Source organism: Megascapheus bottae, chromosome 15 (genome assembly GCF_031878675.1).
Source record: "Megascapheus bottae isolate mThoBot1 chromosome 15, mThoBot2.hap1, whole genome shotgun sequence".
NCBI classification, from domain to species: Eukaryota; Metazoa; Chordata; class Mammalia; order Rodentia; family Geomyidae; genus Megascapheus; species Megascapheus bottae.
In genome coordinates, this window is record NC_143523.1 from 46,055,714 (window position 1) to 46,080,877 (window position 25,164).

General features: G+C 40.8%; 1 pseudogene; it reads right to left on the reverse strand.

The window, feature by feature from the left end:
- Positions 1-10,823: 10,823 nt before the first annotated feature.
- Positions 10,824-11,317, reverse strand: LOC150054298 (large ribosomal subunit protein uL23 pseudogene; annotated as a pseudogene).
- Positions 11,318-25,164: the final 13,847 nt, after the last annotated feature.

The window sequence follows — 25,164 nt, forward strand, 5'->3', positions numbered from 1 at the left end:
TTCCTTTTTGGAGTTGATTTCCTGGTGTAGTTCTGGTTATCTTTCATCTCCAACTTTCTTTTATTCTTTTCTATAACCTGGTAGACACATAAGTAGCCGGTAGTGGGTAGTGCACAGCATGGACAGAGAGGACTCAGATGGGGCTCTAGGACAGCACCCAGGCAGCAACAGAGTATGGCGGGGCAAGCCCCTCACTCTTGTCTTTACACTTGTTTTTTGTTATGTAACATGGATCCATTTGGTCACCTCGCTTCAGGTCTAAGATAACTCACTAACATTTTGCATTTGTGTATTCTAGAGCTTGAACACAGGGCACTGTCCCTGAGCTTTTGTGTTGAGGGTTAGCACTCTACCACTTGAGCTTTTGGTGTTGGTTTTTCTGTTTTGTTTTGTTTTTGTTTGTTTGTTTGTTTTGCTTTGCTGTTTAATTAGAGATAGTAGTCTCAAAAACTTTTCAGGTGGCTTTGGATTGTGATCCTCAGATCACAGGAGCTAGGATTAGAGGCATGAACCTGTGCTTAGCCAACTCATTAACTTTCAATATCCTACTAACCCAAGGAGGCTTGTATTTAACAACAACAACAACTACAACTGCTAAAAAGAGGCTGGGATTGGTGATGCACACTGTAATCTCAGGACATTCAAAAGGCTAAGGTAGGAGGATAGGGAATTTGAGGTCATCCCAGAGTACACAAAAACACAAGACCGTGTGTGTGTGTGTGTGTGTGTGTGTGTGTGTGTGTGTGTGTGTGTGTACCTACTAGGGCTTGAACTCTGGTCTCCCTTTCTTACTTGGCTTTTTTTTTTCTAGCTTCAATTGTGGCCTCATTCTTTCACTTGAGCCAGACCTGCACTTCAGCTTTTAGCTGGTTAATTGGACATAAGAGTCCAGTTGAGGCATGGTGGCTCACACCTGTAATCCTAGCTACTCAAAAGGCTGAGATCTGAGGATCACAGTTCAAAGCCAGCCTGGGCACTAAAGTCCATGAGACTCTTATCTCCAATGAACCACTAGAAAACTGAAAGTGGTAGGGTGGTAGCCTAGAGCTGAAGAGCTAAGAGACAGAGCTCAGACCCAGAGTCCAAGCCCTATGACTGACAAAAAATAAAGCCCTCTAATTTATCTGTCCAGGCTAGCTTCAAACATTGAATCATCTCAGATGTCAGCTTCCTAAGTAGTTAGGATTATAGAAGTGAGCCATGGGCACCTTGAGAGACCATTAAAAAAAAAAGCGCAATCAAACAAATACACTTATTTAAAGACAGGCTCTCAGCCCAAGTTCATGAGGTTGGAATGCAAAAGAGGACTCAAAGAGATTCATTGATTTTTCTTTCACTCATTCATTTAACAAACGCTTATGGAGGATTGGTTATGGGTCTGTCACTCTGCTGTGTGCTGGGATACAATGAAAGCCTCAGTATCCACTTCAATGAGCTTAAAGGTCAAGTGGGGGAAGAGACAAGTAACTGAGTTCATTGAAGCATCACAATGAGAAAGATGTGCAAGTTGAACACTGAGGGCTAAGACAGCAAATTGGAAGAGGTGACCTTGAATGGATGCTAAAAGGGATAATATTGAAAGGAGAAATGACACTATGAGCAGAGAAAACAGCATATGAAAAATAGAATAGGAAGGAGAAAGCACTAGGCACTCAAGAAACTGAAGATAGTTCTAGTGGTGGGGGTATGGGCCAGCCCTGGAGTAGACATTTGGCTGGAGTACTGGACAAGAGCAAGAACCTAAGGGCCTAGAGTACTCTGCCTGCCACATAAAGGACTTTGAATCTTACTGTGGTTGGGGTGTTATTAAAGTGTATAGATTAGTTTGGAGCACTGGGAAAGACTGATTAAAAGAAGGTTCTGGGGCTTGGAACTGGAGATGTGACTCAAGTGGTAGAGTACCAAACGGGTATAAAAAGCCATTGAAAGCATGAGGCTTTGATTTCAAGCCCTGGTACTGGAATGAGACAGTGGGGGGAGAGGAAAGGGGGTAGAGAGAAAGAACGGGAGGAGAGGGAGAGGGAGAGATGTGGGGGGGAGAAAGATTCTTGAGCCTAAGGCAAAGTATGAACAGGGAAAACCAGTTTGAAGATTACTTATTTAGCCACATAGGAGCTAATTGGGTGAATGTGTGAACCGTATGTGGGTTATGAGGGAAGAGCCACAGATATGGGGGATTTTATGTTGATAGAATAGACTTGGTGACTGGCTGTGAGGAGGAGGAAGGGGTGTTAATTTGGTCTGTTCTCCTGCCTTCACATAAGGTAATTGTATATTTTCACAGCTGAGAAAGAGCTTCAATATGAGTGACTTTCTTAGAGCCGTATCTAATGGGAGGTTGGCCAACCTAGAATTACCATTGGTGGACTTTTGAGGATTAATATTTCAGGGTCATTAGCCCTGTTAATGATCTCTGATTGCCCATTCAATTGGAGAAATTTCTCATCATCATAATCACCAAGCCCTGATGCCATCCAAGCCTGTGTGGGCTGATGCTTGTTCCTCAAATACCCTCAGTGTGCTCAGCCCTGTGTCTGTGGTTTTTAATTCCTGGAACTTCTCCAAAAGCTCCTGTCTTGAGATGAATTAGGAGATGGATTTGTGGTAGGTATAAGGAGATCAGAAAACACTGGGTCTAGCTGTTTGTCTTTTAACTTCCTAAATATGGGATGTGACTTCTAACGTCTTAATAAATAATATATACTTGGGCCAGGAGTTTGGCTTAGTGATAGAGCACTTGCCTAGCATGCACGAAGATCCGGGTTCTATTCCTTAGTACCACATATTTAGAAAAGCCGGAAGTGGTGCTGTGGGTCAGTGGTAGAATGCTAGCACTTAGGAAAACCCCAAGGACAGTGCTCAGGCCCCGAGTTCAAGGCCCAGGACTGGCAAAAAAAAAAAAAAGTTAAGGGACAATACCCAGGTCCTGAGTTCAAACCCTAGTAACTCCCCCCACCTCTAAAGACTGATCTAATTATTCATCTTAGCAATTAGCAGATGGAGAAGACAAAAGGGCTATGGAACTATCTCTCAGTGTTCCAGTAGTAATCTTATCTGAACCTCTGGGGAACTTGTTAGAAGGGTAGTCTCCTGAGTTTGCATGAGATATAGTGAACCAGACTCTTGGGCTTGAGACCCTGCCTGGTATCTTACATTCAGAATTCTCTAGGTAATTCTTTAGCATGCTAAAATTGGATAACCACTGAGCAACATGTTGACAGCTGTTCTCAATGCTGGATGCACATTAGAATTACCTAGGGAACTTAAAAATGTTACCTGATTATTCAAACTTTTCCTCTAGAGAAGTCTGGCTTAATTGGGTCTGAGCTGCAACTTCAATATTTTTTTTATTGTACAGAGTTAAAAACCTCTAAAAGGAGAGACATATCTGGGAAGAGTTTGGAAACAGAAAAAAGGTGAAACATGCCAAAGAAATAATTGTTGGGAGCCTATGAGAGAGACTAGTTAGGGATTTTCGTGTTGGAAATCCAGAGGACATAGAAAGGAAAAAGGGAAGGGTATGAAGGCTGGCTTGGATAATATGGAGTTTGACATAGGAAGAGGCTACTATGTTAATTTTTTTATTTCTGTTATAACAAATTACCTTAAACTTAATGACTTCATATAAGACAAGTGTCTTATTTTCTATTTCTAAAGTTCTGAAATCCCAAATAGGATACAGCAGGTCTAGGGCCCTTCTGGAAGGCCCTAGGGGAAATATGATTCCCTCCCTTTTCCAACTTCTGGAGGTTGCCTTCATTCTTTGGCTAAGGACTCCTCATTACTTTCATCTTTGCCTCTCACCACATTTTCCACTTCTTACTTTGGCCTATCTTCTTATATACATTGTGACAACATTGCTTCCATTGTGGCAATCTAAAATAATCTCCAAATCTTAAGATCTGTAATCACATCTGAAAAGTCCCTTTTTCCATAAAAACTAACACATCCTCAGATTTCAGATATTAGGAGATGGCTATTATGAAGACAGCCAACCGGTTAACTACCCTCTACCCTCTGAAGATTCATACTTATCTCATATTCATAATATGCTCACATCATCCCAACATCTTTCTAAGTATTTGATCCGTTATGATATTATTAACTCAAAGGTCAGATATCTGCAAAGTTTCCTTTGACGTGAAAGGCAGAGATTCTAGTACCAGGGCTTGAACTCAGGGCCTTGAACTTGCTCAAGGACTGGTACTCAATCACTTGAGCCTCAGACATCTTTAAAATAATTTTTAAAAATTAAATATGTAGCCAGGCACCAGTGGCTCATGCCTATAATCCTAACTACTCAGGAGGCTAAGATCTGAGGATCAATGGTTCAAAGTCAGTTTGGGCAAAAGTCTCTGTGAGATTCTTATCTTCAATTAACCACTCAAAAAACGAAAGTGGAGATGTGGCTCAAAATGATAGAATGCTAGCCTTGAACAAAAGACCTCAGACAGTGCCCAGGCCCTGGGTTTAAGCCCAATAACCTACCAAAAAATATATAAATTAGTTGTATAACGTAAGTTTCATTGTAACAGTTCTTCTACACATGTATATATTATATCCTAATCAATGTCACCTATTCTATCATGCTTCCTATCCCACTCCCCCCCCATTCTTTCCCCCACCCAGGCCCAAGACTGAGACTCAAACTTGTCATCTGACACTGCTTTCGCTCGTTGGGTAGTGCTCTACGAACTGAACTATACCTCCAACCCCTTTACCCCTATTCTTAAAACAATTTCAACAAGCTTCATTTGTTGTATTTTCAAATACGCACATTATTTTTTGCTGTATTTATCCTCATCTAGTTGCTTTGTTAGCTTTCTCCCTTCCAACCGGTCTCCCCTCCCGTCACAAAAGAGCAGGTTTTCTATTAGTCGTTTATTTTTTAAAGTGTGTTTATTGCACCAAGGGGGGGGGTTCACTACAGTGTTTCATATGTGCATGTATTCTATTTTGCTCAGAATAACCCTCTCTATTAGATTCATTTTTCTCTATTCCCTAATGTTCTATTGACCAATAGCTTTCATTGAGATTCATTATGTCCAGTTCATAATAGCATATGAACATATACTATGTTCATATATAGTATATATGCAATATATTTCAAAATTATTCACACATACCCTTGCTCCTTACCCTCATTTTTCTGAATAGTCTGTGAGAAGATATAATTCAGCCTACCACAGTTAGCACAGTTTAACAGAGGTGAAAACTATTGCAGATGTGGAAATTCCCAATCTAGAGTCCAATTCCTCCCAGGGTTGGACTGGTTGTGTCTGCCCAGCTGCAGAAAGCCATAGCTGGAAGGTTTGGTCAGCAATTGAGACTGCCTTGGAACTAAGCACTGTTATCGATGCTTTATTCTTAACTCAGACAGAGGATACAGGAAATAAACTTACTGTGCCTGGGACTGTGAAGCCATTTACTCAAGCTCTCTCAGGAGGGTTATGGTACTGCTGAGATAATTCAAACCAGGAGGCTGGTTCCCTGTGGATGGGAGAGGGGAGGAATAAGAAAGAAAGGATAAGAGCCCTGGACTTAGCATCACCCATAACCTGGGACTTCAAAATCAGGATTGGAATTGGAGTGGTCCTGGGAACCCCAACACTTTCCCCCAGGGGATAATCTCCTTCCTGGGTAAGCAAATGTGTGTGTCATGTTGGGCACCACCTCTCCTTCTCAAGCACCTGACTCAGACTCCAGGTAAAGCCCAACCTGATGGGAAGTGACTAAGCATTGAAGTTGCCTTCCTCTTATTGAGGAGGGAGGAAGCTTGAAGCTGGGTCTGACCCTTGATTTCTCAAGGGAGTGAGGAAAAGGGTGGGGCTTTGCTGGTGACAGTACTCTATAGGATGTCCCTACAGGATCCTGAATCTACAACTGCTTCATCTCTATTTCTCTCTTTCTGTCTCTGGTCTCTCTGTGTGACCCCCAATACTGAGAGACTTAAGGGAGGGCCTGCCGGAATCCACTCAGTTTTTCCCTTGCTGTCACCTCAACCTCTGCTGTCTTACTGTCTATCTGCAAGGAGACAAAAGTTTGTGAATCTATTCTGTTAACTAGGGAAGGTTGCTTTGGACAACAGGAAGACTAGGATCCTGACAATAGTGCGGCATGTAGGAAAGCTAGATTATTAAAAAAGCTAGATTACAAAGACTCCTTAAAAAATGCATGGTGCTGGTGGCTTGCACCTATAATCTCAGCTACCCAGGAGGTTGAGATCTGAAGATTGTGGTTCAAAGCCATTCTGGACAGGAAAATCTGAGACTCTTATCTCCATTCTGGGCTGAAGGGGTAGAGCTCTAGCCTTAAGTAAATAAGTTGAGATAGCACCCAGGTCCTGAGTCCAAGCCTCAGTACTGGCACGACAAAATAAAAACAACAAAAACTGAAAAAAACAGTTGGAGTAGTTCTGGAATTTTATTTTATATTATTTGTTGCCAGTCCTGGAGCTTAAACTCAGGGCTTAGAAACTGTCCCTGAGCTTCTTTTTCTCAAGGCTAGTGCTGTACCATCTAAGTCACAGTGCTACTTCTGGCTTTTTCTGTTTATGTGGTACTAAAGAATCAAACTCAGGGTTTCATGCATGCTTTGCAAGCACTCTTCCATAAAGTCACATTCCCAGCACTAGCTCTGAATTTGCACAAGAACTGAAGAACTTGTTATACTTACCTCCAGGAAGAGAAAGTGGATGGCTTAGAGGGTCAATTTTCTCCTCCTCCTCTTCCTCCTTCTTCTTCTCCTCCTCCTCTTCTTCCTCTTCCTCCTTCTCCCTTTTCACCTCCTCCTCTTCCTCCTCCTTTTCTTCTCCTTCTCCTTCTCCTTCTCTTTCTCCTTTTCCTCCTCCTCCTCCTTTTCTTCTTCTTCTTCTTCTTCTTCTTCTTCTTCTTCTTCTTCTTCTTCTTCTTCTTCTTCTTCTTCTCCTTCTCCTCCTCCTCCTCCTCTTCCTCCTCCTTCTCCTTCTCTTTCTCTTTCTCCTTTTCCTCTTCCTCTTTCTTTCCTTCCTTCCTTCCTTCCTTCCTTCCTTCCTTCCTTCCTTCCTTCCTTCCTTCCTTCCTTCCTTCCTTTCTTTCTTCTTTTCTTTCTTTGCCAGTGTTTATGTTTAAACTCAGGCCTAGTTTTCATTTGGCTTTCTCTTGCAATTTTTTTGCCAGTCCCAGAGCTTAAACTCAGGGCCTGAGCACTATCCTTGGACTTTCTCAAGGCTAGAGCTCTACCACTTGAGCCATAGCACCATTTCCAGCTTTTTCTATGTGGTATCTAGAAATTGAGCCCCAGTCTTCATGCATGCTAGGCAAGCACTCTACCACTAGATCAAACTCCTGCCCCCCTTTTTTAAAAATAATTTTAAGTGTTGTTCAATTTGTAAGACTACCTGTCTAAATAGAAAGAATAAAAATACATGGCAAGCTATGAAGGAAGAGAAAAAGACAGTTTTTTTTCATAGTAACACTAAAGCAATTTAGAAGAAATTTATTCATGTATCAGACCAAGATTTTTGGAGACCTTATTGGATGTTCCAAATTGTGCTAGGTTCTAAAGACTCAGCATTGTGCAAGACAGCATCCTTTGCCTTCCAGATCCCAGGCAGCAGTGATTCAGACATAACCAAGTAATGACAACACAGTGTCAGACGCATGATGATGGGAAGGGCAGACACCAGGGAACCATAAAAGAGGTTTTTCTGTTCAAAGTTGGGTAGGCAAAGTGTGACTAGACCTGGTGATGTCCAAGCTAAGACCTTCAGGGTACGTAGGATTAGGTTAGGAGAAAGAAGAAGAATTCCAGTATGTATGCAAATACTATAAAGACCATAAAATCTTGGCTGCTTCCCTGAAATAACAAGCAGCCAATGGGACTGGAGTGTCAAATTGGGGGGGGGGGTGGTCACATGTTTTGCAAGCTAGTTTAAGGGCAGTTAAAGGTCACCTTGATGGCAAGCATGCAACCCTGAGGGACAAGGTTTAATAATAATTCACAAGTACTGGAATTTTCTGTTATGCCAAGTAAATATGTTTACATAACCTAGCTCATTTAATCCTTCCAACAGGATCCTGAGTTTACAATTTTTTCTTTATCAGTGAGGAAACAGAGTCTCAGAGACATTTGTTACATCTAACATGATCACATAGAAAATAGTGCTATTGTCTAGATTTTGGTAGCCCAAGCAGAGCTGGAGCTCTCACCCAGACACTCACAAGATATCTGCAAGGTGTGTCTTGTGACCTCCCCATCTGACAGAACAGTGCTTCCCAGTGGGGCTGCTAACATTGCCCCATTGGGACATTTGGCAGAGCCTGGAGACAGGTTTGGTTGTCACAATTGGGGAGTATTATTGTCAACTAGTGCGTAACATCCTACAATGCACAGGACATCTACACAGAGCAAAGAATTTTCTGGCTTAAGATATCTATAGTGTCAAAGAAATCTTGAGATAGACACAGTAAGAGCAGAAGGCAGGCTTCCAGAGGTAGCTACGTGGCAAGTGTGAGAGGTTTGGAAGGGCTTGAAAATACACACACACACACACACACACACACACACACACACACACACACCTTGTATATGCAATATTTATGTCAGTAATAGCAAAGCGTTGGATACATTCTGAAGAACATGTTCCAGTGTATTCCTGATGCCCTCAAAGATCAGTCTTAAAATCTCAGTGGAAAGTGTTAATAAATTGTCCTAGAATTATCCAGAGCTAGCTCTGAAGGCTTTCTTGTCATCTAACAGGTCTAGGACTGTACAAAGGCACTAGCTAAAATGGCTACAAACATGTTTTGATAAAGGACAATCTATTCTACTGAGTTTTAATTCTGCAGAGATATTATATCTAAGCCCAGCATTTTTTAATTAAAAGATTTTATTAACACTTTTTTCATATATTTTTATTGTAATTAATAGAAGGGTTACATTATATTCTCCAGATAGAAGGTGCATTAATTCACATACATTGATACCCTTTCTCATGTCTTGGTCCCCATTTCCCTCCCCTGCACCCCCAAAACACTTTTTTTTTTAACATATTTCAAATGTCAAGTGTAGCAAGTATTCAAGAATGAAATCTCTATATGCGATCATTGGCACATAAATTTAAGAACAAAATGTAACTTAAGCTGAGAGTTCGTATGTCATAGATATATATCGATTTATATACTATATCAATGTCTATAGAATATATATCCCATCATAGATTTATATGTCTATATAGTTATATTTATATCTCCAAGTTCATGTCAATGACCTTGAGTACCCGAGTATTGAGTCATCACTCTTGTACTGTTTGGATCTAATAACCACAAATCAAAGAGACCATGTGCCTTTTGTTCCTCTTGCCTTGGCTTATCTCACTCAACATGATTTGCTCTAGTTTCATCCACTTCCCAGAGAATTATTTGTCTTATCTGGTAGCTATGTAGAATTCCATTGTATATATATGTACCATGTTTTTTGTATCCATTCATCTGTAGTGGGGCATATGGGTTGTTTCCATTGCTTGGCTATTGTGAATAGCAATGAACATGGCTGTGCAGGTATCCTTATCATATCCTGAGTTATGATGTTCAGGATAGATGCCCAGGAGTGGTATGGTGAGATCATAGGGAAGGTTAATTTTCAGTTTTTTAAGAAACCTCCAAATTGCCTTCCAGAGTGTTATATTAGTTTACATTCGCACCAGCAGTGCAGTAGGGTTCCATTTTCTCCACATCCCTGCCAGCATTTGTTGTTGTCTGAGTTCAGGATATTGGCCATTCTGATTGGTTGTTTTTATTTGCAGTTCCTTTATGACCATGAATGATGAGCATTTTCTCATATGTTTCTTTGCCTCAGCCCAGAATTTTTAATCGTGGTACAGCTCTAGCCTTGAGAAAGCCCAAGGACAGTGCTCAAGCCCTAAGCTCAAGCCCAGGACTGGCAAAAAAAAAAAAAGATCCAGGAGTGTGGCCTAGTGATAGTGTGCTTGCCTCACATACATGAAGCCCTGGGTTCAATCTTGGTACCATATACACAGAAAAAGCTGAAAGTGGTGCTGTTGCTCAAGTGATAGAGCCCTAGCCTTGAGAAAAACCTCAAAACAGTACCCAGGTCTTAAGTTCAATCTCCAGGACTGGCAAAAAAAAATGTAGTTAATATACATTTGCAATTTCATTGTGATAGTTCTATATAGACAGTGAACTTTGAACAAATTCATTCTCTCCACTACTGAATGGATAAAATTAGTTAAATATTTAAATGAGGGCCCAGGTCCCCTTGGAAACATTTTTTTATTTTCACTTGACCTTAGGCAAAAGGCCAAGAAGCGATGTCTTTTCTTTTTTTTCGTGCCATTCCTGGGTCTTGAACTCTGAGCTTGAGTGCTGTCCTGGGGAATTTTTTGCTCAAGGCAAGTGACTACTACTTGAGCCACAATGCCACTTCCAGGTTTTTTTTTTTGTTGTTGTTGTTGTTGTTTTGGGGGGGTCATGGGGCTTGAACTCAGCCTGGGCACTGTTCTGAGCTTTTCAGCTCAAGGCTACCACCCTATCCCTGGGCTTAGGTGTTGTCCCTGAGCTCTTCAGCTCAAGGCTACCACCCTACCCTTGAGTGAAGTCCCACTTCCCGTTTTCTGGAGGTTAATTGGAGATAAGAGTCTCAGGTCCTTTTGTGCTGGGCTGGATTTGAACTTTGATCCTCAGATCTGAGCCTCCTGGGAAGCTAGGATTACAGAAGTGAGCCACCACACTCAGCTAGGCAGCTTTTTTTTTTTTTTAAAGCAGTTTATTGAAGATAAGAGTCTCACAGAGTTTCCTGTCCAAGCTGGCTTTGAATTGTGATGCTCAGATCTTGTGAGTAACTAGGATTATAGGCATGAGCCACAGGTATCCAGCAATATCTAAAGCATCATAGTCAGGAGCCAGACGAACATATGCCTTCCTCTTTCCATCAGGCCTGATCAGGGTATTGACCTTAGCCACATCAGTGTCATAGAACTTCATCACAGTCTGTTTGATTTGATTCATGTTGGCTTGACATCCACAATGAACACAAGTGTGTTGTCTTCTATCTTATTCATGGCTGACTCAATGGTCAAGAGGAACTTGGTAATCACATAGTGGTGGTCAAGCTTGTTTCTTCTTGGAACACTCTTCTGAGGATATTTGGGCTGTCTCTGGAGCTGAAGGGTCTTGGGTCACCTTCCGGTGGGTAAAGTGCGTATATTCTTTTTGTGGCTGTGGACTCCTTTCAGCACTGCCTTCTTGGCCTTCAAAGCCTTTTCCAAGGCTTCAGCTTTAGGATGGACAGGAGCTCCTTTCTTTGCTTTCGGCACCATCTTGATGAAAAGGTTGGATGCATATCTTAAAGGATACATCAAGGTAGAGTTCAAGGGTTCAAGAGCAAAGGAGAAATAGCACATGACCCAGACATGGGTGTGGGCACATCTGATGACATGCAATGAGTGTTTAACATGCAATGAGTATTTATGGTGAAAAAGTATGTTGAAGGTTGGCTCTAACCATCTTAGGATAAATGTTTCTCATTGCTCTCACACCTGGCACATTTAATCATTTTTGTTACATTTTCATTAATTGGCTCCACAGACTTTACAAGTGACCAGTTGGTCAGACTTTCGTCATTGATATCTAGGCAGTCAACTCAAGGATGGAATTTGCCACATGTTCAAGACAGGTATCCATCCTTGAGTTAAGTAAAGCATTTCAGTACATTTTATGCCAGGAGAAGTCATTTTCCCAAGAGTTTTTCCAGGATGAGTGTCTCTCTTTAAGATATCTTTGCTCACTTTACAGAGAACAGTAATTTTTTTTTTGTCAAGCAGGCAGAGTCAGTACAAGAGAGTTACTCTTTTTTCTCTTCACTAATTCTGTAGCCGATGAGGGAGTGTAAGGTTTAAACCAGTACTCTGTGTCTGTTATAGAGCTACTCATTAATACAGTGTTTGTTGCTGATTCCTGGTGGCTTTTTCCTATGCTTCATTTCCCTGACTTACCTTGCCTCAGTTCCTAGGCCTTTGGAACTGGATTGTGGGAGAAATTCTGTAGAGTTTGGGAAAGGTATTTGGAAATAGTAGAAATGTAGGCTAGAGAAGTCCTGGAAACATGTAAACAGAGTTTAATGTGTGATTTTGGTTTGAGCACAGAAGATCAGACTGCTCATGAAGTTTCAAAGGACTCTATTGGAAATTAGACTAGAGACTAGAGACTTCTCATCATACATTATAGTAAAAAAAAAAACTTCACTATATTTTCTCCATGCTTTAAGACTTTGAGTGAAGGTAAATTTAAGAGCAATGGATTTTTCAATCACAGAGAAAAATTTCAAGGCAACACAGCTTTCAGGCTTGTAGTATGAATATTGTTGACTACATTTAGCCAAGAGAATTGTAAGGAAAAAAAGCAGAGCTGAAGATCTTGAAAAACATGCAGTATAGCTAGGGAAGAAGCACCCATGGAAAGGTATAACTGTTAATTAGAAACTGTTAATTAAAAAAGAAGACAAGTATTTTGTATCAGGACAATAGAAAAGGTTCCTTCAGGATGTCTAAGGAATTGGCTAGATACTATCTATCCCAGGCCCAAAGATGCAACGTTTATAACTCACTTATTTTGAGAAAAGAACTCTGCCTCACAGGGATATTTAGGGAAACAGCTCCCAAAGTCCAGCCATCCAGGCTCTCAGAGACCATTGCTGAAATTGTATAAGGAAATCTGGATACTAACAGAGCTGACATCAGACACTGGTATTATTCATATGATGATATTTTTTCCGGTATGCAGGGTGTAAGAGTTGTAGGTGTAATGGTGGCTTCTACTCTGATTTCAAAGCAAAGTCTAGAAGACTAGGCAGTGACAGAGTCTGAGTCCCTAGAGGCATCCCTAGAGAGGGTGATGTGTGAGGGTGGTTTCAATGAATACATCAGGAATTTAGAGATACCAGGAATTTGTAATTTCTGCTGGGGAAATTTATAGGCAGCAAGTGGAGTCAGGCCAAGAGAAAGGCTATATGAGTTCCAACCAGCAAAGCCATAGGGGTAGGTTGCCTAAGCTCTTGGGAGTTTAGATCCTGCCACCATCATATGTCCTGGAGACTAGAGATGGAACGAAAGGATTGAACATTTTTTCTGCTAAGTTTTGGTCTTGGTTTGATCTTATCCCTCTTTTCTATGCCCCATTCATTCTTTTTTTTTTTTGCCAGTCCTGGACTTGAACTCAGAGCCTGAGCATTGTCCTTGAACTTTCTCAAGGCTAGAGCTCTACCACTTGAGCCTCAGCACCACTTGTGGCTTTTTTTTTTCTATGTATGTGGTACCGAGGAATCGAACCCGGGTCTTCATGCATGGTAGGCAAGCACTTTAACCACTAGGCCAAACTCCCGGCCCCCCCCATTCATTCTTTTTGAAAAGAAAATCTCTACTTTGTGCCACTGTCTCTTGGAGGTAGGTAACTTATTTTCATTTTACAGCTGATAACAGCCTCGAGTCTCTTAGGAGACTGGATTTGGATATTTGAGCAATGCTAGAATTATTTAGATTAAATTTGGAGGGGGGCAAGGGTGGAATGCTAAGGTTTAAGGAGGTCTATTTAGGACTCCAATTGACAAGGGGTGAATTTACGATTGTTAATTTTTGTTGTTGTTGGTTTCTTTTTTTTTTTTTTTTTGCCAGTCCTGGGCTTGAGCTCAGGGCCTGAGCCCTGTCCTTGGATTTTCTCAAGGCTAGAGCTTCACCACTTGAGCTTCACCACTTCCGGCTTTTTTCTATGTATGTGGTACCAAGGAATCAAACCAGGGTCTTTGTGCATGCTAGGCAAGCACTTTTATCACTAGGCCAAACTCCTGGCCCTGTTGTTGTTGTTTTGAGGCAGATTCTCACTATATAGCCCAAGCTGGCCTTAAACTCCTCCTGCCTCAGCCTCCTAAGTGCTAAGGTTATTAGAATTCTACTACATCTGTATATGACTCTAACAATTAATTTTGTTTGCCAACTTGGGTTCAGAAATGCCTAGGAGATTAGTAAAATCCACTTCACTTCTAGGAGGCGATTCCAGTGAATACTAAGGTGGAGAGAAGACCTGCCCTGAATATCAGTGAAGCTATTCAATATGCTGAGGGCGTAGATATAATAAAAGAGTTAAAAGGAGAAAGACTGAAATACATTCCTGTACTTCCTGGCCACCATGAGGTGAACTGCTCTTCTCTGCCCTCCCAAGCAAAGACTGACACTTTTGGAACTGTGAGTCAAAAAATAATTATTCTCCTTTTAAATTGTTTTGTTAAAGTATTTGATCATGGCAACATGAAACTAACAGCACAGGAATTTTGTATATATCAACAATTAGCAAGTGGAACAAAATAATTTGTAACCAAATTAATTTGAAGAATGCTTTGTGAGGTTAGTTACTTGTCTGTAAAAAACTTACCAAAACCTGCTATGGACAAATTAAATGTCCATAAGAATTTATACAGCTCATGGCCCACTACTTAAAATCCTTGGAGCCAGATGTTATTAGAATTAGATTCTTTTTCAGACTTTAATAAGGTAATGTGGAGAACAGGCTTATTAATTCCATAACACCCAAAAGAGTGGGGACAGGTTCTGTAGTCTAATGCATATTTCTGTAGCAAAAGAAGGATATTGAAACTAAGTGGCTTATCTAAAGAATCTGAAAAGCCACAGAGGTTTAAGTCAGGTTTTACCACCTGAGTTACACAAATACTTTCTCTTCTGTAATTTTTGGGCTTCAACACTGTTGTTAGAGCACAATAAACTTGAATATGATATTTTACAAACATATTTGACCCAAGAACCATCTCTTCCAAGAACATCTAACAGAACTAGTGTTTCGTGGAGTCTGAAAGACACTTGAATGACTAGTCTTTAATGTAGCCTTCCTAAGACAATGAACACAAAGACTATTAGCCTTTTCCTTTTCCATCATTATTAGATGAGCTGAAGATAGTAATAGCTGAACAAGTAGATGGACTAAGTGGAACCAGTAGATCTAAAGGAGATTAACAATATTGTCTTTAACAAGGAAAAAAGAGGTGCACAGTGAAGAGCACAAGTATGAAAATATGTATGACTGTTTTTTCTTCTTTTTTCTCTTCTGCAGTTTGGGAAACACTTTTAAACACCAACCTTTTTCTCCTTTGTTATTTTCCCATTATTTATCTATTGCAAGAAGTTGTTGTTGCTCCAGTTGCCGGTGAAGGAAGGCAGAATTGGGCTGATGCTCACCCCAAGGGCAAGTCCCTGGGGATCCTGGGAAGATAACTTCCTGTTGTTCTGGCCCAGAATTGAAGTAGGGTGGGGTAGGGTGTGTACCTAAGGTCAGCGTCCCCTGGATCAGGAGAAGGATGTTGCATTTCTGGAGGATTTCCAGAAAGACTTCCTGTTCTGACAAGAATAATACAAACATGGGGGTGGGGGGGGGAAGGCTCTAGTGCTTAACAATAGGGGATAATCAGGGTGGGATTCACGGCTCAGTTGGTATAGCATTAACCAATGAGCAAAAGTGGCTGCAGGTACTAAGTTCAAGTACCGGTTTCAGACCAAGAAAAAGAAAATGAACAGGGATAATGGATAAGAATGTAGCACATGGAACACAGAGTTGTCCCTCTTGTCTTATCTTTCTCAAGTCAGCTAAGAGCATTTTTCCAGGCTAGCACAGTAGCACAATTCTGTAGTCCAAGCTACAGGTTGAGGTGGGTGGATCATTTGCGCCTAGGAATCTGGGACCAGTCTCATGAAAAAAGTCCATTTCCCACTGTGGTAACATGGTATAGGGGTAGAAGAGCTAAAAGCTCTAATAATTGTCGAATTCCCATTCTTCTTTTCCATTCTACACTTAATATCTCATGATGGGTTGGATCACAGGAATTGAGAGGAGGGCCATTTGCCAAGGGCATTTATGTAGGGCATCAAATATGACCATATAATGTGAGATCATACTCAATCACAGAGCTACACCCAACTCCATATAATGGAATCAGTAGAAGATATATATAACAAAAATATACTAGCCAGGTGCTGGCCAATAATCCCAGCTATTCAAGAGGATGAGATCTGAGAATCATGGTTCAAAGTCAGCCTGGCAGGAAAGTTTGTGAGACTCTTATCTCCAATAAACTATTTAGAAAAGGTTGGAAGTGGCACTGTGGTTCAAATGATAGCATGCTATCCTTGAGCAAAAGAAGCTCAGAAACAGAACCCAGGCCTTGATTGCAAACCCCAGGACCAGGAAAAAAAATTAATTAACAATATATATGCATGTACTATGTTGTAAATTCACATTATTTTAATGTAGCTTGTAAATTGCCCCATTATGTTTATATGTATATTCATACATATACAATAAATACACATATGTATATAATTATGTATGTGTATCTAAATGGCTTATTAAATATTAACAGTTAAAATATACCAAAATTTTAGTAATTGTTTCACATTAAGAATGTATCAGGGGGTCAGGAGTTTGGTCTAATGGTAAAAGTGCTTGCCTAGCATGCACAAAGACCCGGTTTGATTCCTTGGTATCACATACATAGAAAAAGCCAGAAGTAAGGGCTGGGATGCAGCTTAGTGGCAAAGTGCTTGCCTAGTAAGTGAAACGTCCTGAGTTCAATCCCCAGCACCAAAAAAGAAATGACAAAAAAAAATACAGTTAACAAAAAAATGCCGGGAGTTTGGCCTAGTGGTAAGAGTGATTGCCTAGCATGCACGAAGTCCCCGGTTTGATTACTCCGTACCATGTACATAGAAAAAAAAGGTGGAAGTGGTGCTGAGGCTCAAGTGGTAGAGCTCTAGCCTTGAGAAAGTCAAAGGACAGTGATCAGGCCCTGAGCTCAAGCCCAGGACTGGCAGAAAAAAAAAAAAGAAAAAGAAAAGAAAAGAAAAAGAAAAAGCCGAACATGTGAAAGGGTATCAATGTATGTGAATTAATGCACCTTCTATATGGCAAATATCAGGTAACCCTTTTATTAATTACAATAAAAAAATGAAAAAAAAAAAAGAAAAAGCCTGAAGTGAGAAAGCCCAAGGATAGTGCTCAGGCCCTGAGTTCAAACCACAGGACTGGCCAAAAAAAAAGTATCAGAAAGCCAGGAGATGGTGGCTTATGCCTATAATCCTAGCTACTCAGAAGGCTGAAATATTAGGATCTTGCTGGGCAGGAAAGTCTGTGAGATTTGTATCTCCAGTGGAAAGCCAGAAGTGGAGCTGTGGCTCAAGTGGTAGAGCAAAAATGCTCAGTGATAGCATCCAGGCTATCAAGCTCCAGGATCAGCATAAAATGTACAAATGCATTTATCAGGAGTCTTAAAAGTGGAAATAGCAAAGCGTATCTCGAGTAGTCTGTCTCTTCACTTTTACGAAGGGAAAAGTGAACTCAGGAGACTCTGTGTCTGTCTTAGCTAAGTGCTTGGAGAATGGTTGAAGCTTAGGATGCTCTATTAACTGCTTCTCCTCCCCCACATACTCACAGGAGCCTTTCAATCACTGTTCCTGCCAGGTCTGGCTTCATTTGCAACACTCTGGCGGCCTCTGCTGGGCTGGTGGTGAAAGGCAACAGTGGATAGGCTGGTGCCCAGAACTCTGGTTAGGAAAGGAGAGGCTGGTTGAGTGGGATGGTCTCTTGGGCAATGTGATGCTAGAGGCATCATGAAAGATTCAAAGAAGATGAGATCTGTTACTTCAAGGTTATTTATGCCACAATAAGGCTTTATAAAATTCTTCCGACAGTGGTACTGTGGAGGGATGGGGCAAATCCAGTTCTGAGGGTGAGAACATTGTTCTAATACTGGGTGGAAATTAAGGACTCATTTTTTTCCTTTTGTTTTCTGACTCCATATGGTGACAATAAAGGGCCTGGCCTTTCTGAGCAGGGCAGTCATCTTCCTCCATGCATCTGGCTCGGTCATGAACTTTCAGAGAGAGAGAGAGAAAGACAGAGACAGAGACAGAGACAGAGACAGAGACAGAGACAGAGAACAGGAATTGTTGCTGAGGCCTCTGGGCCAAAGCTGAGTTCACAGACCAGCTTTTTAGAAAATTTAGATCGTGTTCAGAGGACAGACAGAAGCTTTTACTCAGCCTCAACAAAATGCTTCTTCACTGTTCATGTGGCATTTATCTCTGAGGATTCAAGCATTTAAAACTTTCCTATAACATACTGGTGACCAAGTGGGTCCCTGTGAGGATTTCAGATAAAAATAACACATGGGAGTCCATGGCTTAGTGCAGCTGCTGTGGTTAGTGATTTGACCAATACTAGTGTCAGGTTATCAGGAACACAGCCTTTTAGGTCTGGAACTTCTCACTTCAAGAAGACAAAGGTTTTAGTCATAACAAGTGAAGTAGTTTATATCACCATAGCTTGCTTTTCTCTCCATCCTGAAACTTATCCAGTATTATGAATATAAAATATAAAAGCACTTTTAGTTTTTTTTTCTTTTGTTGTTTCTCTGTGGTACTGGGGATCAAATCCAGGGCTTTGAATACAGCTGAGCTTTGTGTGGTTAAATAATATATATTTATTATTTACTTATTTATTTTTGGTGCCAGTGTTAGGGCTTGAACTCAGGGTCTGGGCACTGTCCCTGAGCTTTTGTGCTCAAGGCTACCATTCTATCACTTTGAGCTACAGTTCTATTTCTGGCTTTTTAGTAGTTAATTGGAGATAAGAGTCTCACAGACTTTCTTGTCTGGGCTGGTTCCGAACTGTAATCCTTAGATCTCAGCCTCCTGAGTAGCTAGGATTAGAGGCATGAGCCACTGAGCCACAACTAAAGAACATTTATATGTGAAGTTTGAGGCTCTTAGCTTGTCCAATTTAGGAATGTGAGTAGCAATCTCCCAGATTATGTATTCTTCTTCTTTTTTTAGTTTTGTGCATTTCTCTAAGCCAGTCAGCAATAGTGGCAGAACTGGCTTCTTTAGGTTTATGAGGCATATTCAGAGGTTCTTGACATCCTGCCTTCCTCTCCTTATATGTCTGCGTTAGTCTTACAGAGTTGACTTCATAGGCTCTTATCATAGTTGTAGCTTTGACTACAGGAGTGTGGTTGGTTTTGTCCATGGACAATGAAGAGGAAAAGCAAATTACTAATAATTGGGGGAAGGCGAGAAAATATCTCCACAGCAGCTTATGTATTGGAACTAGGTTTGCTCTGACTTAGCGATAAACAAATCTAGAAACGATTTGTCTGGAAAATGAATTTTTTGTCTTACAAATAGACAAATAGTGAAAAAATAAAAAGAAATACATTGCATCTTGTTCAGTATTAGGGAATCAGACTAAAGGACTCATAAATGTTAGAAAAGCATTTTACTATGGACCTCTATGCCTGCCTTCATAGTCTTCTTATGAGAAATAGAGCAGAAAGATAGAGCAGGAAGTGGTGCTGTGGCTCAAGTGGTAGCACTCTAGCCTTGAGAAAGCCCAAGGACAGCGCTCAGGTCCTGAGTTCAAGTCCCTAGACTGGCAAAAAAAAGAAAAGAAGCAAGCAAGCAAATATACAAAAGAAAACTATGCACATTGATTTAAAAAAATTGTTGCCAGCATTCCCAGAAGATCCTTCATGTATCCCATCCCATTCATAACACCCTTGCTATAATCCACCATTATCCTGAGTTTTGCAAGCATTGATGTGGACATCTTGAAGGACTGGCTAGATAGATAAAACCCAATGAATTCCTTTTGACAAATGGCTTGGTGAATTAAATGACTTTTTTCTTAAATGAAGTGGTGATTGGAATCAGTAACTTTAGCAGAGGATCAAAGACTGGATCTTAGCAACTGAATTATACTGATTTTTTTAGAGCCAGCTCAGACCTAGTTAAATAGACACTCCTCCCCTGCCCCCAAAGTAAGAGAAGATGTTTGCCAAGGTTAACATTTGGTTTGTACACGAAACTCTCTGTATATCAACAATGAAAATTGAGCAATTAATAAAATAGGAAGCCACACAAAGAAAACCAGAAGTCTATGAAAAGTCTATGAAGATAGATGCTCAACGGTAGAGTACTCAAAACAATGCAAATTAATATATAAGGGGTCAGAGTACGGCTTAGTGGTACAACACATGCTTAGTATGTGTGAAGCAAAATAATTCCCATCAACTAATATCACATTGTGTTAATTAGAATGGTAATAGTAGCCAGATAACAGCTACCAAAGCATTGGCAAGGATGTGAGGAAAAGGAAACCCTTGTTGGTGGGAGTATAAACTTGTTGAGCTGTTCTGGAAACCATCTAAGAATATTTCATGAATTTAAGAATGCATACTCCCAAACAGCCAGCAGCTTCATCTCCCTAATAGAACATAAACAAGCATATTATCAGAGGTTTGTATGTGGAGACAGAGTTCATTGCTAGAGAAGTGGAGACATAAAATGTATGAATGCATACTTTGCAGTGTCATGCAGCAGTCAGCTAGACTGAACTAGATATGCATAACAGTGTTAAGAATATATTATCTAAGGACAAATCACAGTAAAAATCTGTGGTATAATGGCCTTTATATATGCTAGAGTCACATGTTTTCACAAAACTGTGTATCTTCTGTGTGTGTACATGTGAGCCCGCGCATGTCCCAGGATGCTGACATCTGAGTATTGCGGTTCAAAGTCAGCCCAGGCGTGAAAGTCCACGAGACTCTTTTGTTGTTGTAATTTTGTTTTGTTTTAATTTTTTAGAAACATCATGTCTTTATTTGCTATAAATCAACTTAATTTTCAGTCCTCCTGCTGGGTGGTGGAGAATGAAAACCATGCTGGGCTAACATCCAGCTCTTTCAGAGTTTGAAGGTACTATGAATCCTATGACTTCATCACTACCTCTCATCACAGTAGAAATGACTACAAAGCTTTTGGACTTGACTAATTTCTTGTCTCTGTAAAAAACCTACAAGTTAATAAAAACATGTCAGTCTGTAGGTGCTCAGAGAAAAGCATGTATGCTATCATTGGCCAGAAAACTCTAAGTATGTCCAAAGCCTGTTATACATGCATAGAATGAAACTGTATTATGAATCAACAGTATCCTTTCTTTCTGACCTTTAATATTTTATTTTTTTTCAGTACTGGAGTTTGAATTCAAGGCCTTCTGTATACTAGGCAGATGCTCTTATCACTTGAACCACACCCCAGTTCTGTTTTCTTTATTTTTCAAACAAAATCTTACATTTACACCCAGGCTGGCCTGGACCTCCAATCTCCTGTATATATTTCCTTCATAGGTGGGATAACAGGTATATGCCACCACACCCAGATCTTATTGGTTGGTCTGGAAAACTTTTTGTCCTGGCTGGCCTCAAGCTGCAATTCTTCTAGTCGTTTTCTTCAGAGTAGCTAAGATTTCAGGCCTGAGTCACCATGCCCAAATCCAGCATTAGGGCATTTTTTTGCCAGTCCTAGGCTTGAACTCAGGGCCTAAGTACTGTCCTTGGACTTTCTCAAGGTTAGAGCTTTATCACTTGAGCCTCAGCACCACTTCCGACTTTTTTCTATGTATGTGGTAGTGAGGAATGGAACCTGGGTTTTGGTATATGCTAGGCAAGCACTCTACCACTAGGCCAAACTCCAGTCCTGGGGCATTTTTTTTTAATGGTTACATAGCATTGCACTGAACGTACATTTTTCTAAGCTTATAGTGATGAAAAAAAGACACAGTCCCTAGTGTAGGACATTATCACTGAACAAATAACCGCAGAAATCAATATAGCATGTAATTATGGTAACTGCTCTGAAAGAAAATAACAAGGTTACCAGGTGTCAGTGGCTCATGCTGTAATCCTAGCTACTCTGGAGGCTGAGATCGGAGGATTGCAGTTTAAAGCCAGCCTGGCCATGAAAATCTGTGAGACTCTTATCTCCAGTTAACATCCAGAAAACCAGAAGTGGCGCTGTGGCTCAAAGTGCAGAGTTTAGGGACAGTGCCCAGTCCTAGAGTTCAAGCTGCATGACAAGAAGGAGAAAGAGGAGGAGAATTGCCACTTTCTCCAGACAAAGCAAAGGCCTGGATGGAGGCTAGGAGGTGGGACAAAACGTGGGGTGGAAAGTGTCTGGGCCAGTATGTAATGAATGAACCTAGGAAGCCAGGCTGAAGAGGAAAGCTGGGTCAGGCCAAGGCCATGCTTGGCCTTTTAGGCTGCTAATTTAGTTTCTTGAACTAAAGGGACCCATTTTTTCTATCTTTGAGAACAGCAAATGAGTTTTCTTCCTATACCATGTGAACATTCCTTGATTTTCAATCAAAGACATTCTGTTGGATGTGGATGTGGATGTGGTGGCTCACACCTGTAATCCTAGCTACTCAGGAGGCTGAGATCTGAGGATCAAGGTTCAAAGCCAGCCCGGGCACAAAAGGACAAAAGGACTGGAGACTCGAATCTCCAATTAACCTCCAGAAAAACGGGCAGTAGGGCTGTGGCTCCAGGGTACGGTGGTAGCCTTGAGCTGAAGAGCTCTGGGACAGTGCCCAGGCTGAGTTCAAGCCCCATGACCCACAAGAAAAAAAAAAAGACATTCTAAGAAGTGTGTAAAGCTCATGTTGGGATTATCGGATCCAAAAGGCACATAAATTTCCTTCTTGATGTAAGCCAAATTCTCCAAATCCCTCTGCATCCAGAATATTTCTTCTATTTTTGGATTTAAAATATGAGAGAAATTTCCTGTTTTTGCAAGTTGTTCATGTAAACCAAACTATGCTTGCTCCTTCGACTCAAGTTCCTAGATGCTTCCTCTAGGGTCCTAGATTCTGTCTCAATCTAGTCAATAAGAAAGAGTCATGAGGAAAGTACTGGGAAAGTGTCTTTTCAGATTCATACTTTTCTATTCCCTAGTCCAGCTTTGATGATGTGGGTGCTGTCAAGACTGTCTAATCTGTTTTTTTAATCTGGAATTTCACAGCATCCAGGGTTAAACCAGTAACTCAAGTCCTATAGTTTAACTTTTTTTTTTTTTTTTTTTTTGGCCAGTCCTGGGGGCTTGAGCTCAGGGTTTGGGCACTGTCTTTAGATACGTTTTACTCAAGGCTAGTACTCTGCCACTTGAGCCACCACACCACTTCTGGCTTTTTCTGTTTATATGGTACTGAGGAATCAAATCCAGGGCTTTGTGCATGCTAGACAAGTATTCCAGGTCACACTCCTGGTCCCAGTTTAACATTTTTTTAATTAGTGTTCCACAGATATTTATTGAATGAATAGATGATATTAGTATAGGCTTAGAAAACATTTGACTAACTACTAGGCAACTATTAAAAAAGAGTGGGGGTAAATATGTAGATACAGAAAGATGTCTGGGCGGCCAGGAGTGTGGCCTAGTGGTAGAGTGCTTGCCTAGCATGCAATAAAGCTCTGGATTCAATTCCTTGGAACCACATACACAGAAAAAGCTGAAAGTGGTGCTGTGGCTCAAGTGGTAGAGCACTAGCCTTGAGAACGCCCAAGGACAGTGCCTAGGTCCTGACCTCAAGCCCCAAGACTGGCAAAAAAAAAAAAAGAGAAAAGACAAGAAAAAATGCCCAGGACCTTACTAAAATATTGGTATTATGGAATAATAGTCATTTTTATTATTTTAAATATTATATATGTTAAACTTATTCTGTAATACTGTTATACAATATAAACATGTATTATACTTTATTATACACTGTTATATATAATTATATAAAAACACAGAATATACAAAAGAGTGAGGGAGAGTATCCTGCTCATAAGCAGTCAATAGGATGTGTGATCGAAGCATAAGGGATGTTGATGAGCTGCAGACACATTCTAGAAACAATCTGTAGCCTGTGAGGAGCCTTGTGTAAAATAGAGTATGGGCATTGTTGCCCCCACTCAATAATTAAGAAAACTGAGCCAGAGACTTTCCCAAGGTCTCAATAGAGGAAAGGGTCAATCTGGAAGACAGTTGGAGTGCTTTTATCCTTTGGACCACAGTGCCTTATGGGCCAGGCCCCATCTTTGACAACCGTCTGTTATTCTGGCTTGAAGCACTTTAGCACTGATAGAAAAGACTAGGAATGACCCCACCATAGTCTCTGACCACACTTGCCACATACTTGGCACATCCTTATACCAAAAGCCACAAGAAAGTTTTCTCCAAGAAAGATTTTTTCCCAAAGACTTCTCCAAGAAAATGGCACGTGTGCACCCAATCATGAAGTTGGTGGACAGTCCTCAAAAAAATGATGTAAGAGGCAGACACCCGGCTGGGTTCTAGGAGGCTTTTAGGCTTCTTACTTTTATCCAAGATAAGGAGCCACGGATGTAGCAGGAGCTTTCTCCCAGGATTTTAGGATTCTACAGACGATTTGGAATCAGAACTCATTCTCCTTCATCATAGAGAAAGGAGCTGGCTGTATAAAATAATGAATGAGTTGAGGGGTTTTTGGAGGTACAGGCCTTTTCCTAGGCTGATTAATAAGTAACTGATTAATAAAATAAACATGAAGGCAAAAAGAAAAAGACCTAATTCACACACTCATCCCAATGTAAGATGAAAAGATGGACAATTCTATCTGATGCATGAAAACATAACATCAGAACAAGGAAGTTGTTGAAGTTATTTTAAGAAGGGGGAGAAAAGGCTGCGTGCCTGGAATCTTGGCTACTCAGGAGGCTGAGATCTGAGGATTGTGGTTCAAAGTCAGCCAAGGCAGGAAAATTTGTTTGGTTCTCATCTACACACACACACACACACACACACACACACACACAGAGGTGGAAGTGGAGCTGTGGTTCTGTGGCTCGAGTGCTAGAGCACTAGCCTTGAACACAAAAGCTCAGGGACAGTACCCAGGCCCTGAATTCAAGCCCTACGATTAGTACCAAAAAAGAACAACAAAAAGAACCAAACAAATCTAATTCAGTTTTACTGGAAGTGTAAATCTCTGACATACTGTGGAGCAAAACAAAACAGACATAAGAATATGACACCTCTAACAGGAAGTTCCAGAATGTGTAAAACAAATCTGTAAGAACATAAGTCAAAATATTGAGTATTCAAGGCAGGTGCTGTGTCTCATGACTATAATCTTAACTAAGCAGGAGGATAAGATTTGAAGATTGTGGTACAAAACCAGCTGAGGGGCCAGGATTGTAGCCTAGTGGTAGAGTGCTTGCCCAGCATGAAGCCCTGGGTTCGATTCCTCG